Below are 16199 nucleotides of genomic sequence, written 5' to 3'. Positions count from 1 at the left end.
GAGGAATGGCACAACATTTTAAAAATCCTGGGGTATGCCCCACTCTTTAGAACAGCCTCATTGCTCTTTGGTGAGTCATAGCCCCAAGGACCAACTGTACTGAGAACTTCATGCAGCGTTTCGCTCGGTTGTTCCCCTCATATCTCGCTAATTCTAAGAAGTACATAAAAATCCTCCTGGAGCTTACCACCACTCAGGGAGCAACATCATTGGCATTTGCAATAATAGTGGTCGAGGTCTTTTAGGAATTTCCTCTGTGGAAGACCAGTGCTTCCACCATCACCAAAGGAAATGTAGAATAATTAGTGACGACCAGCACCCTTAAAAAGCATTTGGAAAAATAAAATTGTTTGTTAAGCTGGCTAACATGTTTTAACTACTGCCTCTGATGTAAAAAAAAAAAAATTAGGGAACAATTTGAAGTTCGAAAAGACAGGGACTTTTTAAGGCCAGGGATCAAGAACAATGGTGGCACAGGCTAATGGTGTGACTGTCACACATGCTGGACTGTTGAGGACTGATTTCTGTCCCAGTTGTACCCTCAGCTCTCTGATAGGATTTAATAAGGATTGACAATCACAGGTGTGCATTCTGATCATTTAAAGTAGATATGACATTTTTATACACATATTTAGATTTGTGCTTTTTAAAAGATTCTTATTAGAGTACTTTTAAAGATAAATGATACAATATCAACCATTTCTCTGTAAATTCAAAATGCTGCCTACAGTGAAGGGAAACCGAATGAGAAAACTACTTTGCTTACTCTTTGTTACTCTATAACAAATTGCTTACTTATGAGCCTTGTTGGCCTTGGGAGTAATTTGTTTATTTTACGTGTATTATGTAATATTTCTTCTCATACACTATCACTCTTTTCAGCATCAAGCATGAGAAGAAACTAGAACATTATCACATTTGCAGTTTTACTTGGCTTGAAAGATTTCACTAGGATATCAAAGCTATTTGCTGTGGTTTGCCCTGAAGTTATCTGTATTTTGATGCTAATTCCACTGCCCCAAGGACAGCTGCCTACTCATGTACTCAGAACTCAGGTGACTTCACCAAAACCACCTCCCCATTGAATTTGTAAAGTACAGGTGTGGGGCAGGTACATGATAGAAGGATGCTTTGGGAGTAATTTGTTTTCTTTACTTGTACTATGTAAAGAACTTTTCTTTACCATGTAAAGAAGGAGGTCATTGGAGGAGAAGGAAGAATGGGTGATAGAGATGTTTGAAGAAAGAGGAGGAGACTGGAGGAAAAAGGGGAGATAGGAAGAGGAGAGGGTGAGAAGTCATGGCAGGTGAGGTTACGATTATGGTCTGTGTATTTACAGGTTATTATTAATGTTCCTAAGGGATGGATGGTAAAGGGCTTTGTATATTTAAGTGCGCAATTATATCTTAGCAATTGGGTCAAAATTTTTGTGATGTGTGTCTTCTATGTGAGGGATTGAGTATAGGAAAGTGTGTGGCGGCAAGGGACACTGGGCTGACAGGGAGTAGGGATGTGTTTTCACCAAGATATCTACCTATTATATTAGGACACTACGGTGCTAGTGATAGCATGGTAAAAGACAAGTTTTCTTTTTTTTTTACAACAACAGATGGCAAAACAAGGTGATGGGCAAGAATCCACTAGTAATCAAAAAGTTGAGAGAACCTTTTTATTTTCTAAGTAAGAGGACACCTGTGCCATATTAATTCTTGATAACTTAAGAGCAGAATATAAAACAAAAATGGGGAAGCAGCAAGGGCTGACAGGCTGTTGGTCCCCTGCTGTGTGATAAGTAATGGCAGTTCAGAGAGTTAAGAGATTAAAGCTGCTTTTTAATGAGAGTTGTTTAGTAAGTCTTTCAGGATACACATTTTCTTTTTAACATAGGCTCCACAGGGGAATTTTGTGTGGAAATGCTAGTTACACAAGATACTTCTTCTATTAAGGTATTTTTAACAAGTGATTAAGTTTTATTTAAGAAAGAAGAGAGTAGAGAGATTACCTGAATCAGGTGGGGATTTTCATCTACTGCTCAGAACTTAGGGAAAAATTAGGCACTACCAAGTAGAGAGTTTTGATGAAATCTGTAACAACAGGGAAAGTGAATGCAGACATATATTGTAGAAGTTATTAACGATAAAGAAAAATCTGTGGCTTCAGGTAGAGAGCTTAACAGACTGAGATATTTTGGGCAAAAGTCCTGGTTTGAAGTTTTCTTATTGATATTAGAATTGATAGAAGGTATTTGATTAGTTTTATGAATTATCCCACTATATGGCTCGTTGATGACGCTTAGCGATGATTTGTGGTTACTTTTGATATTTACGACAATAGCAAGTTCAAATTCTCTTAACATGGGCTCCATGGGAACTTTGGGTTTATTTCCTGATATCACCAAGTACTGAGTTATATCAGACTCATTTTATACATAAATTCCTTTTTTAAAAATTGTTTAATCTTCAGGATGGGTGTGACTTTGAGTTTTATGCTTATATTATTACTCTGGGAGAGAGTGCAAGATACAAGCTTCTCTGGTTTCAGATTAAGAAACAGAGTATTTTGGAAGAAAGATTTTGTCCTTGTGTTTTTAAAAATTGTGATTAGGATTCTGGAAACCTCACAGAGTCATACTGATCAGGTTTGATATCAGTAGACGGCTATCAAATATATATTCGGGAGAATCAAACAAAAGATATATCGATTCTTAACCTTTTTCCTGAGAGTTGTATTTTGTAGAGTGTACCTACTTGGAATCCTGGTTTCAGTGAATTCCAGCTGGGTCCAGTCAGGACATATCGGCTATCGCATTTGTTTCATTTTTCCTACCCCCTACACCTAAGGATATCTCAACGCCCATGTACAACTTGAAGAAGTTATGTTGGATCCGTTGTCTCAATTACCTGGAATTTGTGGGGTGGAGCTGGAAGTGGTTATTCTAAAGATGTTTTTATAAAGAATTGAAAATTGGTTGAAATTTAGCAGGGAGGAATAAGCTAGATTTAGTTACAGTCATAATCGTATTTGGTAACTAAGCTTAATCTTATCTTTGTTTGGGTATAGAAATAATTTGAAAAAATTTTAAAATTACAAGAGCCAGTTCTATTATTTTTGTCATTACACACTTCTGAGATGATTAAACCTGTGAGTTAAGATTGAAATATTAAAGTCATGCATCTGACTTTGTAAGAGTACTATCAAGAAAAAATTAAGATATAAAGACAACAGTCCAGATTGTCTTAGATAGATAGATGCTTTTCAAAAATGTAAGAAATCCACAAAATTTGAGATTTAAAGTTATTACTTATCTTTTGTTGAGTCATATCTTCTCCTAACTGTTCCCCTTTGGCAAATTTAATGAAGAATTTGAACATCTCTACCTCCAAATGAGGCAATACTTTGTGGCTAGGCAGTCACTGGAAAAAAATGCCTGTTTCATATGCAGATTAATACTATCCAGAAAAGGACAAATTATGCAGAGGATTTGAGGGATAAACCCTGCCAATACAGGGTAATCAGCCCTTCCAAGTCCGCCTTTCAATAGGCTGTCAGTTGATCTTGTGTCAGAAGGCTGAAGACTTAAGCTCACATGTTGCTAACAGGGGATTGTGCTATTGGAGATTTGTCTCTACAACCTCTCAGTTCTAGAAGTCCTCTAAGACATCCTATGTGTATAGATATTTGGTCACTCTCAGATTTCTGACGGGGTAGGAGACTGATTATAGCCTCATTGCTTATCAGGCTGTATAACTCTGAATATACATATTTTACTGGATAGTTATCAGATAGTATACAAGCTAGCCTAGACATAATATAGATTTTAAGCCTTTCTGAAGCTGGAATGAAGAACTAAATGCTCTTTCTAACTGATATGGTGACATACTGGGTTTTGAGTATATCAAATGCTTTATAAATTGTAGAATAGTAATAATCTTACTCAATTGATATATATAAATGAAAAGTCTGTTTAACTGGACAAAAAGGGGGAAACGTTGTTTACACTAAAGTTATCTGTATTTTGATGCTAATCCACTGCTCCAAGGACAGCTGCCTTGTCCTGTACTCAGAACTCAGGTGAATTCTACAGAACAGCTTTCACATTAAATTTGTGAAGTACAGGTGAGGGGCAGGTACAGGATAGAAGCAGGCCTATCATTGGAAGAGAAGGAAGTATGGGCAGGAATGAAGTTTGAAGGAAGTAGAAGAGACTAGAGGAAAAAGGAGAGACAGGAAGAGGAGAGGGTGAGAAGCCATGGCAGGTGAATTTAAGATACTGCTCTGTGTATTTACTGGTTGTTATTATTGTCCCTAAGGTATGGATCGTACCAGGCTTTGTATGCTTATGTGGGCTACTATATCTTATCAATTGGGTCAAAGATTATTGTGTTGTGTGTTCTTTCATGTGAGGTTTTGAGTGTAAAAACATGTGTGGCAATAAGAGACACTGGGCAGCTGAGGAGTGGTGATGTATTCAACCAAGATATCTAGCAGAGACTTGGGAAACTACAGTGCCAGAGATAGCGGGATATAAGACAACTTTTTTATTTTTATATTTTTGCAACAACACATTCACTTCTGTATTTGACATGCTCTTTTTGTGTCACTTAGGGAAGATCTATATCTGGTTCCTGACAGAATGTGCTTCTTAGGTTCATCAATCTTATCTAGTTATCTATTTTTGGTGGCTGATTATATATATATATATATATATATATATATATATATATATATATATATATATATATATATCGGTGGTTCCTACAACTATGAGATTACGTGCAATTTTAACATGGATTCTGAGCAGGTATGTCAAGAAGGTAGAATCCACAAACTGCAATGCCAAATAGACTCGCTCCTATTCTTATGACCCTAATGAAGTTGAGGTTTCATTGGACCTCTAGTTCTTCCCTCCCTGTCAATCCTCCTGTATCTTATCTTTGGCGTGAAGAAAGAATCATTTTAAAACATCCAAAACCCTGAAATCTCACCCTTGGAACACGACAAGGTTGATATTACAGAGATCATATCTAATGGGACTACATAGTCCACGCTGTCCTTTGATTTACTCAGGCAGTTATTTCTTTGCATAAAATAAAAATTTGGCAGTTTATCATTTTAAGTAGGTACACAATATTTACACTGTTAAATTCACTTCATAGCTTAGCCACATTTGTTGCCAAAATCATTGCCAAAAAAACTGGAATTTGAAAACAGAATACTTGAGTACACATTCAGGAATATCTATAAAGACCCCTTTCAAGGAATGAACAATTAGAAAATGAAATACAATATTCACTCAATTAAACATCTGTAAAGAAAAAATGGCCTGTGGGAAACAGGGAAAAAATAGGAAATTGATCTGTTTGTCAGAGGAATGGAAGTGGGAATAGAATTATTATCCAAAAGAATATCCTACATCCCATGTTCCTAGATCTTTTCTACTCAATACAAGCCCCTAACTGAGTTTCTCCATGTAGAGCCTGTAACCATTGATGAAGCAAAGAGAAGTTTCCAGCTGTAGAGAGATGTAGTACATAAATGTTACCAATGTGTCACAGTAGACATTCCTGGAAAAGGCAAACTCGAATCTGGTCAATGTAAGGAAAGCTATTTAGGAGGTAGGCCATGGCAGTTCTCACTGACATCATCATTTGACCCTCCCTGAAAAATTTCTTGTACCCTGGAGAGCCCTAATTTTGTATTGTCACAAAAAACTGCATCACATATATTCCTGCAGTACCTCTAGGGATTACTAAGTGGCCTCTATTTCAGTGCAAACAGCCATTTGGGAAAGAGAACAAAGAGGATGTATATAACAAAAATGAGTAGAAGAAAGTTGGCTTTCTGTTTTAGTTTGAAAAAAATGAAAAAAATATGTGGTACATGGGAAAGTGCAGTGAGTGCCGTGTAGGGTTTGTGAGGGTTCACTGAACACATGAGCCTTCCACATATGGGATTCAGGAAGTGGGAGCCTCTTAGTAGCAACTGGATTTCCTTGCTTGTTATGGTTCCTGAAAGTCAGAGGTTTTTTTTTTATCATTAATTTCATTATTCCAAAAGTCAGGTGTTGGGATGGGTACAGCTTTTTTTTTTTTTTTTTTTTGAGAGCACATGGCTTCTATTTTTTCTTCCAGAAGGAAAACGTCCTGAGGAGGAAGGGAAAGACAAGTATTGTATCCTCAGCTCAGAGTAAACTCCTTCGTGTATATGATTTCTACACTGTAGTTTGTGTCTGACACTGATATCTGGGAGGGAGAAATGCTTCTAGTTCAGACTTAATCATATCAGTCTTTCCACTAGTGTTATGCTGACTACCATTCCCTAACAGTGTCCCTCTAGATTTCTGAATCAATATGTCTGATTACCTTGCAGTTTTATTTACTTTTATCTCTTTCATAATTTTTTTTAATTTAAGCTAATTTTAATATTTTTTGGATATTTCTATATCTACATTTAAATGTTATTTCTTTTCCCAGTTTCCTCTCCATAAGAGACCTAAATGTTTCCATTCCTTGACATTTAAACCACCCTTACTCTCCCTTGACATTTCCTTGAACTGGGAGTCAAACCTAGGGAGGACCAAGGTCCTCTCCTTCCTTTGGTGTCCACCAATGCCATCCTCTGCTACATATGCAGTTGGAGCAATAGGTCTGTCCATGTACAGTCTTTGATTATCTGTATAGTACCAGAAAGTTCTTGTTCATTGTTCTGATGGGGTTGATAGCCTCTTCAGCTCTTGTAATCCTTTCTGAAAATTTATCAACAAGAGGTCCGTTTACAGTTCTCTGGTTTGCCACTAGCATTCAATTCGGTAACTGACATGCTCTAATTGTGTCTCTCAGGGAAGATCTATAACCTGTTACTGGCAGCATGCACTTCTTAGCTTTATTAATCTGAATCGTATCTAGTTTTGGTGTCTGATCTATTTATCTATCTATCCATCTATCTATCTATCTATCTATCTATCTATCTATCTATCTATCCATATATTTATCTATCTATCTCTGCCTCTGTCTCTAGCTCTATCTCTTCTCTATCTCTATATATCTATATCTATTTATCTATATCTATTTTTATATATATGTACATATATTTGATGGCTTATACATCTATGAAGTTAGTTGAAATTTTAACATGGATTCTGAGGTCCTAGGTCAAGAATGGAGAATCCACAAATGCCAATACCAAATATACTCCCTCCTGTTCTTATGCGCCTATCGAAGTTGAGCTTTTACTGGGCCTCAAGGCATTCCTCTCCCTTCCCATCATCCTGTATCTTTTGTATGGCCTGAATAAAGAATCATGGTAAAATATCCAAAAGCCTGAAGTCTCACCCTTGGAACACAGGAAGGTAGATATTCCAGAAATGATACCTAATGGGACTACAGAACCGCATGCTAGAGTCCATGCTGTCCTTTGATTTACTGATGTCAGGTAATTTTTGCATAAAATAAAAATTTGGGAGTTTATCACTTGAAGTAGGAACACAATATTTACACTATTACATTCACTCTTTAGCTTGGCCAGCTTTGATGCGAAAATCATTGCAAAAAACTAGAATTGCAAAACAGAATTTTTGAGTACATATTCAGGAATATCTATAACGTGCCCTATCAAGGAATGAACAACTAGAAAATGAAATACAAAATCCACTCAATTAAATATCTGTAGGGAAGCAATGGCCTTTGGGAAACAGATAGAACTTAGGAAATTGAACTGTTTGTCACAGGAATGGAACTGGGAATAAAATTATAATCCAGAAGATTGTCCTACATCCCATGTTCCTAGATCTTTTCTACACATGCGAAACCCGTAATAACTTTCTCCATTCAGAGCATGTAACCACTAATAAAGCAAAGAGAACTGTCTAGCTTTAGAGCGATGTTCTACATAAATGTGTCCACTGTGTCAAAGGAGACACACCTGGAAAGGTCACCTTAGAATCTGGTCAATATAAAGAAAGCTCTTTAGCAGGTAGGCCATGGCAGTTCTCAGTGACATCATCATTAGGCTGGCCCTGAAAAATCTCTTGTATACTGGAGATCCCTAGCTTCTCCTGTGATGTCACAGTGTTTTCCAGACTGCAACTGCCTCTCAGACATTCATTCAGTACCTCTAGGGTTTATTAATTGGCCTTTATTTCAGTGTAAACAGCTATTTGTGAGGAAGATCAAAGAAGATGTAGATATCAGAGATGGGGAGAAGGAAGTTGGCCTAGGAAGTTTTAGTTTAAAAAACGAAGAAATATGTGGTACATGGGAAAGCACAAGGAGTGCTGTGTAGGGGTTGTGAGGGTTCACTGAACACATAGCCTTGATCTGAGCCTTCCCCATATGGGATTCAGGAGGTGGGAGCCTCTCGGTAGCATCTGGATTTCATTGCTTGTTATGGTTCCTGGAAGTCAGAGGTTGTTTATCATTAATTTCTTTATTCCAAAAGTCAGGTATTCGGAAGTTTACAGTTGTTTTTCTGAGAGCTAATGGCTTTCATTCTTTTTCCCCAGGAAAAATAGTCCTGAGGAAGGAGGGACAACAAGTATTGTATCGTCATGTCATCTCAAGGTAAACTCCTCCTTGATTTGGATTCCTATAGTGCACTTTGTTTCTGACACAGATATCTGGGACAGAGATGTGCATCTAGTTCAGACATCATCATCTCAGTCTTTCCACTAGTATTTCTCTGATTACCATTCCCTGACAGTTACCCTTTAGATTTCTGTGTCAATATGTGTGATTCATTGACAGTTTTCTTTTCTTTTAACTCTATCATTTCTTTAGGAATTTTTATTGCGTTTCTAATTGGATACTTCTATATTTACATTTCAAATGTAATTTCCTTTCTCAGTTTCCTGTCCATAAGAGCCCTAACCTGTCCCCCTCCCCTTTTTCAATAACCCCCCTTACTGCCTCTTGACAGTCCATTGAACTGGGAATCAAATCTAGGGAGGACCAAGGGCCTCTTTTTTCATTGGTGTCACGAAGGCCATCTTCTGCTACATTTGCAGTTGGAGACATTGGTCTGCCCATGAGCAGTCTTTGAATATTGATTTAGTACCAGAAAGGTTTCGTGTATTGGCATTGTCCTTGTGGGGATTAAAGCCCCATTCAGATCTTGTAATCCTTTCTCAACATTTACCAACAAGAAGTCCATTTTCAGTTCATGGGTTTGCCACTATCATTTACCTCTGTATTTCACATACTCTAGCAGTGTCTCTCAGGAAATGTCTATATCTGATTCCTGGCCGATTGCACTTCTTAGGTTCATCAATTTTATATCATTTTGGTGCCAGATGTGTATATATATATATATATATATATATATATATATATATATATGTATATATATATGTATATATATATATATATACATACTTTTGGTGGCTCCTACAGCTAGGTGGTTCGGTGGAATATTAACATAGAATCTGCCAAACTAGGTCAAGAATGTAGAATTCAGAAATGACAATGTCAAATAGACTCCCTCCTGTATTATGAACATATTGAGTTTGAGGTTTGACTGATAAACATGTCATTCTTCTCCTTGCCTATCCTCCGGTATCTAAGGTTTCTACTTAAGGACGAATAATGATAAAACATCCAAAACCCTTAATTCTGGCCATGGGAACACAGGAAGATAGGTAGTGCAGAATTGATATCAAATGGGACTAGAGAACCGAATTCTGTAGTCCATGTTGCCCTTTGCTTTTCTGATGCCTGGTAATTTTTACAAAAAAGAAGCTTTTAGGAGTTTATTAATTGAAGTGAGTACACAGTACTCACACTGTTATGCTCACTCTATAGCTGGGCACACTTTGTTGTCAAAATCACTTTGTTGCAGATAATGGAATAGGAAAAAAGAATTTTTCAGTACACATTCAGGAATATTTATGAAGTCCCCTGTCAAGGAAAGTACAATAAGAAAGTTATATACAATATTCATTTAATTAAAGGTCTGTAGGGAAAATACTGGCCTTTGTGATACATAGATAACCAAGAAAATTGAACTCTATATCTCAGGAATGAACCTGAGAATAAAAATATTATCTAGAAGAATCTTCTACACTAGATGTTCCAAAATCTTTTCTACCCATGCCAAGCCACTGACTACCTTTCTCCATCCCAAGTTTGTAACTGCTAATAAAGCAAGGAGAAGTCTCTAGCTTTAGAGAGATGGAGTACATAAAGGTTTCTACTGTGTCACATGAGACATACGTGGAATGGGCACCCTTGAATCTGGTCAATGTAAGGAAAGATGTTTAACAGGTAAGCCATGGCACATCACAATGACATAATCAGTAGGCCCTCCCTGAAACATCTATTGAAACCTGGAGAGGACTAGCTTCTTCTGTGATGTCACAAGTGTTGTCGTGACTGCAACTCCCTTCAGATATCCCTTCAGTACCTCTAGTGTTTACTAATTTAACTCTAATCGAGAGTAAACAGTCATTGTGGAGTGAGAAGGAAGAGGATGATGAGATCAGAGATGGGAAGAAGGAAGGTGGTCTTCTGTCTTGTTATAAAAAAAGGATGAAATACATGGTACTTCGGAAAGCTCAGTGAGTCCTTGTAGGAGTTGAGTAGGATCACTGAAGAGATAGACTTGTTCTGAGCCTTCTGCATATGGGAATCTAGAGCTGCGAGCCTCTCAGAAACATCTGGACTTCGCAGTTCTTATGGCTCCTGGAAGTCAGAGTTTTTATATCATTCATTTCTTTATTCCAAATGCCAAGAATTTTGAAGGTAACAGATGTTTTACTGAGAGCTCATTGCATTTATTCTTTTTGTCAATTATAAAAAGGTCCTCAGTAAGAAATAAAAGGCAAGTATTGTGTCCTCTGCTCAGAGTAAACTTCTCCATGCTTTGGATACCAATAGTGCAGTTTCTCTCTTACACTAATACCTTGGAGAGGTAAGCGCTTCTAGTTGAGACTTCATGATCTCAGACTTTCAACTAGTATTTCCACTGACTAACACTTTAGATTTCTGAGTCAATTGGTGAGATATACTTGCCGGATTCCTTTCTTTCATTTCTTCCATTTTTTCTTTATTTTTTTAGAAAAACTCTCAAAACTCATCCTGGCTGACAATGTAGATTAGACGCATCAGATGAAATGAATTGAAAAACTCTCCTGGGAATGAAAGTGGTAAGGAAATCACATTGATGTATCCTAAATGCAGTGCTAAGAGCAATATTCAGACTAGTCTGGGGAGATGCTGCTGTCATCAGAGACCACAGACAATTAGTGGAGAATGATTCAGCATTAAACTGGGAATGGAAGATGATGGTTGATATTGTTCTAGTAGATCTCACTACATTAAAAAGTGTTTCTTCCAGATAACTGAATGATTATTGTAAAGCAAATCCCGGAATGAACTTATGAGACCCACCATCAGCCTGTCAAATAATGTGCGAAAGAAGAAATCTGTGTCTCTCCAGGGACAAATTGTTGCTTTCAAACCAACAGTAAAGTGTCCATTCTATGAATGATACATTGATATATACACATTATAGAAGGATGGATACAGAGTTTCTTCAGGTCCATGAATGAGGTATTCAGCAGTTGACCTGGATCAGAAATGAAGGTAATTTTTGCCAACTCTTCAGACTTGAGCTCCTTCACTAGGATCCCCATGATTGAAGAAAAGAACAAACTTCAGACAACTTGTCTCAGATTTTTATGTAGTTAAGATTTCCTGGTCTTGGTCCTAGGAAGGAAGGATATCTTGCTTTCCAATTCTTGTTTATCCTATAATCCTCTCTGCTGCATTCATGCAAATAGATTACTGTGCATTTCTTTAATAGGTTACAATTGCTATTTTAATTATGTTGCCAAGAACTATAGAAAAAAAGAAGGACTGTATCAAAGCATCATATGAAAATCCGACTAAGGTAATGTGGCCATTGGAAATTTGTAACTGACCTGAAACTCTTACTAGAGACAAAATGCCATAAAAGGTCTTCTCTAGATATCTGGTGTAGTAGTTGGTGTTCCCCAACAGACAGTAAAGGATGAATCTCTCTGTACAGAGAAATCGGACTAGTCACAATGATCACAGACTATGGAACACATAATTTAACAATGACTGACTATTTTTAAAGTCCTAGAATCCATTAGTTTATTAGTCCAAAAGGCAAGATGTCTTATCTGGTCATTGACATATGGATAAATATTCAGAATGCAGGTTCTAATGTCTATGAGGATTTGGTATCACTGTGAGTGCAAAAATGAAAAAGTAAAGGCTTCTTTCTTCCATGTTTTCTACGGGGATTCAAATAGAATGCATGGTTTAGAATACATTGGGTTTGCCATTCTCAAACAGACCAATATCTTCAACTAAACATTCTTTTCTAGGAAGCTGCACCCTGTCAGCATGGCTCACGTGTATGTGAACTGCAAGATCTAGTCTGGGAAGGCGGTCCTGTTCATCGATCCAACCTGCCCCTAATACTGAAATACCCAAGACTTCCTCAATCAACTCCTTTGCAAACATGGTCTTCTGGGATTTGAAGACATTACATCTACTAACAACACCAATGCAATTCAAGATTACTTTCAACAGCTCCCTGGAGTGAGAATTGTTCCTTGGGTCCTTATATGTAGAGAAAGACTGCATAGGCAGACACAGTGATCTAATCTACCTGCAACAGAATGAAGAGATGATGTGGCTGAAGCAGATTGGAGCTCTGCATTTATTAAAGGGATGGCAGTAAAAGCCCATGCTGACAGCAGACATTCAGACATGCTGAAGCCATGCTGAGACTTGATGTTTGTCACAGATGATGTCAGTATTTTCTTATGACTGGGATTTTCAACAAATTGGCTTTCATTCTATTCCTCATTCCAAAAAATCTGTTGCTGTAGGCCTCAAACCATGGGGTAGGGAAACTTAAGAGACAACAGAGGTTTGATAATCCAGTCTTCATTCACTGACTTGTCTCTACCTCTAAGTCCATGTTTCACAATCCAGTGCATTTAAATCTCCAGGGAATCAGTTACTGTTTCTCTACCAGGCTGGTCTGCTGAAGTCATTTTACAGAAGTCCACTTCCAAGTAATTATTAAAGCAATGAATATTTTGAAGTTGTTTATGATCTACACACAGGCTTTTTACGCCCCAAGCATGTACCATCCCACTTCTGCATTTGTAGCTCTCAGCCAGTGTTCTCGACCTATCCATCCAGCAACCCTTAGATTCCACACTTTGTATGAGGATAATATTTGAAAAAACAGAAGAATAGCTGTAGCATAGTTGTTCTTCACTGAAGCCATATTAACACAGACGGCAGAGCATATGATGCATTCATCTCTGTTGTAGTGTTTAATTCCCCGTAAAGTCCCAAACAATTGAGAGTTGATTCTGTCAGAGTACCAGCAAAGTCAAATAGGAAATGCAAAATTTCAGAATTCTCCTGCCAAAGATGTTTGTGAAAGAAGTTGTTTGCAAAACACTGTCTTAATAAATTTATTCCATTCTCACTTTGATATTTTGATTTGATGTCTTGAAGTGACGTTTAATTATCACTGAAATGCAGGTCCCCTCTATAGTCTCCAGTAAGAAGAATTCATTCCTCAAAAGGATGTATCTGCAGATGCCTGAAAAAATAATAGAAAGAATATTTCTTGATAAAGATCTAGGTTAAAGTTGAAACATCCTACCACAAAGATACATATAAGAAGTTCATTTGACATTGACCTTATGTTATGCAGAAATTCTTCACATATTCCCTCTATCGTTGGGGTTTAATTAATCTCGAATGAATAGTTGACAATGAAGAGTAGCCTTTAGAATCATTTTACCCTTTTCAGTAATAGTTTTAAGCAAATGGAACACTAAAAGATCACAAAGAAGAAATGGTTATAATCAAAAGATACATGTGGGACAGTCTAACTCTCATGGTCAAGATGACTTTGCACATGCTCCTTATGGTCATGGATTTCTCTCATAATACTCTGCAGAAGGTTGTTCCTACTGCCTCACTTTAAGGTCCAGGAATTCCAAGCTACCAGAGCTGTTCAAGTTCCCTTACAATGCACTTGAAAGCCACATATGCTTAGGAACTTTTGATGTGCTTTAGCTCTATTGTCAGGTTTTTTTAAGCCTCTACCAAATAGCAAGCTGTCCTTTTTACCCCCTTCTCAACACCTCTAAATCTGCCCTAACTCAATTTCTCAATTGACATTAGTCATAGCTCAGCACCCCAAATATGCACTCATCTTACTGTGTTTTTAACATCCTGCCTGCTACACCAATGGCCACTCCATACTAGATCTCACATGACTGGTAACTCTTGCTCCACCCTAAATCCTTTCTCCACCCTTGTGTCTACTAGCCTGTTGGTAGAAATCCACACAACTGATTGGCCAAGAGCATCTTTATTGAACTATAGAGAATCAATTTGGGAACAGGACCTTCAGTGTTCGCAGGATGATTCCCGATCTACGAATCAAAACAATAGCAAACAAGACTCAATCCATGTCTCTGGTTTTGGGAGGGAGATAGAGCACTTTGATTCAGAGTTGAAATTTAAATAATTATAATATATATGTAGTATTAATTATGCCAGGATAAAAGGATCCAAAAAGTGGAAATGGGCAACATTAAAGGCAAGAGAAAAATCCCTAGTACAGCAAGCAATGTGGACCTGTTAGAAAGACTGGTCTCTTTCCAGCCATCTGAATTTGTACTTGAAATTCTTCTAACCACTCTTGATCTCTGCATGTAGAAAAGAACAAAAAGAAAAAGAAAACAAAATAAAACAAAAAATCACCAAAATGAAACCAAAAGCAAAAGCAATAGCTAATCAACCCAATCCTAAAAGAAGAGGACTGAGTGAAGATTGCTTGAGGTCCTCATTTTTAACTACAACTACAAGTCACCAATAGATTTCAATGCAAAAGTTTGTCATTATTTTATTTGAAACTTCTCTGTGGGTCAAAGAAACAAGGTTTATAAGCTGCAACAACAGGAAAGAGAAAAAAAATCATACTGTAGAGCTCAACACTGATATTACTATGGTGACTGTGGGCAATGCAGAGAATATTGGTGTTTGACAATGGGTCTTGTGGTTTTCTATATGCTGGCAATATCTATGACTCTGAAATGAATTAGAGTCATCACCAAATCATCACTAAATGAACTGCTCCTTTCTTTGGAGCACAAGATCTGGCAAACTGTTGACTGACTATGATTTTTAACTTGGATCTAGCCTCTGTGGTAAAGCTAAGGCTTCTGATGCAAAATCCTCCACCAAAATACTGGACTATCAATTGTGCTGCCAGCCAAAAACCAAGTCCTGACTCTACCCTGCAATCCAGAAGAGGTTTCAAAGTGTCAAACATAACAATATTTTAATTGTGGCTTTGTCTTTTTTTCACTTTTTATTTTAAATAAAGTGTGATTTCTGGCATAATTCCTGCTAATTTCTTCCTCACATAGAACTTCACTTTTGACCTCAAATTCCATTCATGAAGGGGTACTCTTATCTTTCGTTGGCTAAGTTTTCTATTTTGCTTTTATGGCTTGCTGTGATTGCTTATTGTGACTGTCTAAATGATGCATTATTGAGCAACTGACTCCATAAGAATGGCTTGCGGGCATCAGTATTTTGCATTTTCTTGATGGTTAGTTTATGTAAGGTGACTTAGCCCACTGTGGATGGTAACAGCACTAGTAAGCTGAGGAGGTTACAGAGAAAAGGTAGCTGAGCAGATTAGTAAGCAGAGTTCCTCTTTATTTTCATGCTGCTGCCTTGTGTTCTTTTCTTGGATTCCATTGATTATGAACTGGAACATGTGAGGTGAATTAAACCTTCAATTTCCCACACTGGCATTTTTATGTTTACTATAACATAGTCGTACTAACTGGAACATTTGGCATTTTCTTGAGATCTGATCCGATAGTCCATCCTCCTGCTGGCATGTAACCTACCCTTTTAAATTAATAAATAAATCCAAGTCACTCCAAACTTTTGACATATTCACTCTGCCAACAAAATCACACTGTGTATGTAACTTACTTTTTTAATCTCATATTTTTCCTCCCACATTTTTTCTCTTTAAAATTATCTCCCTAAACATGTTAGCACTTTGTCGTTTTAAGTTATCTTATGTCCCATAGAAATAGTATAGTCAAATTTTTGATTTTCATAAAAGTGGGTGATTTGTAGTAGTAAAATATTCTAATCAATATTTATTGCATTAACTTT

The 16199-nt window shown here is 37.2% G+C and overlaps 1 long non-coding RNA gene across 2 annotated transcripts; it reads left to right on the top strand.

The window, feature by feature from the left end:
* The first annotated feature begins 9950 nt into the window (after window positions 1-9950).
* LOC134484721 (uncharacterized) lies at window positions 9951-15769 on the top strand. 2 transcript variants are annotated; one of them, XR_010062421.1, is made up of 3 exons: window positions 9951-10549; window positions 11050-11137; window positions 11329-12340. It is a non-coding gene; the product is annotated as an uncharacterized LOC134484721 (long non-coding RNA). The 2 variants fall into 2 exon arrangements; XR_010062420.1 differs by adding an exon at window positions 12347-15769 and having other exon boundaries at window positions 9954-10549; window positions 11050-11576.
* Window positions 15770-16199: the final 430 nt, after the last annotated feature.

Source organism: Rattus norvegicus (genome assembly GCF_036323735.1).
Source record: "Rattus norvegicus strain BN/NHsdMcwi chromosome Y unlocalized genomic scaffold, GRCr8 chrY_unlocalized_37, whole genome shotgun sequence".
Taxonomy (NCBI): domain Eukaryota; kingdom Metazoa; phylum Chordata; class Mammalia; order Rodentia; family Muridae; genus Rattus; species Rattus norvegicus.
Note: the sequence above shows the minus strand (reverse complement) of the source record. Positions and strands in the feature narration are given on the sequence as shown.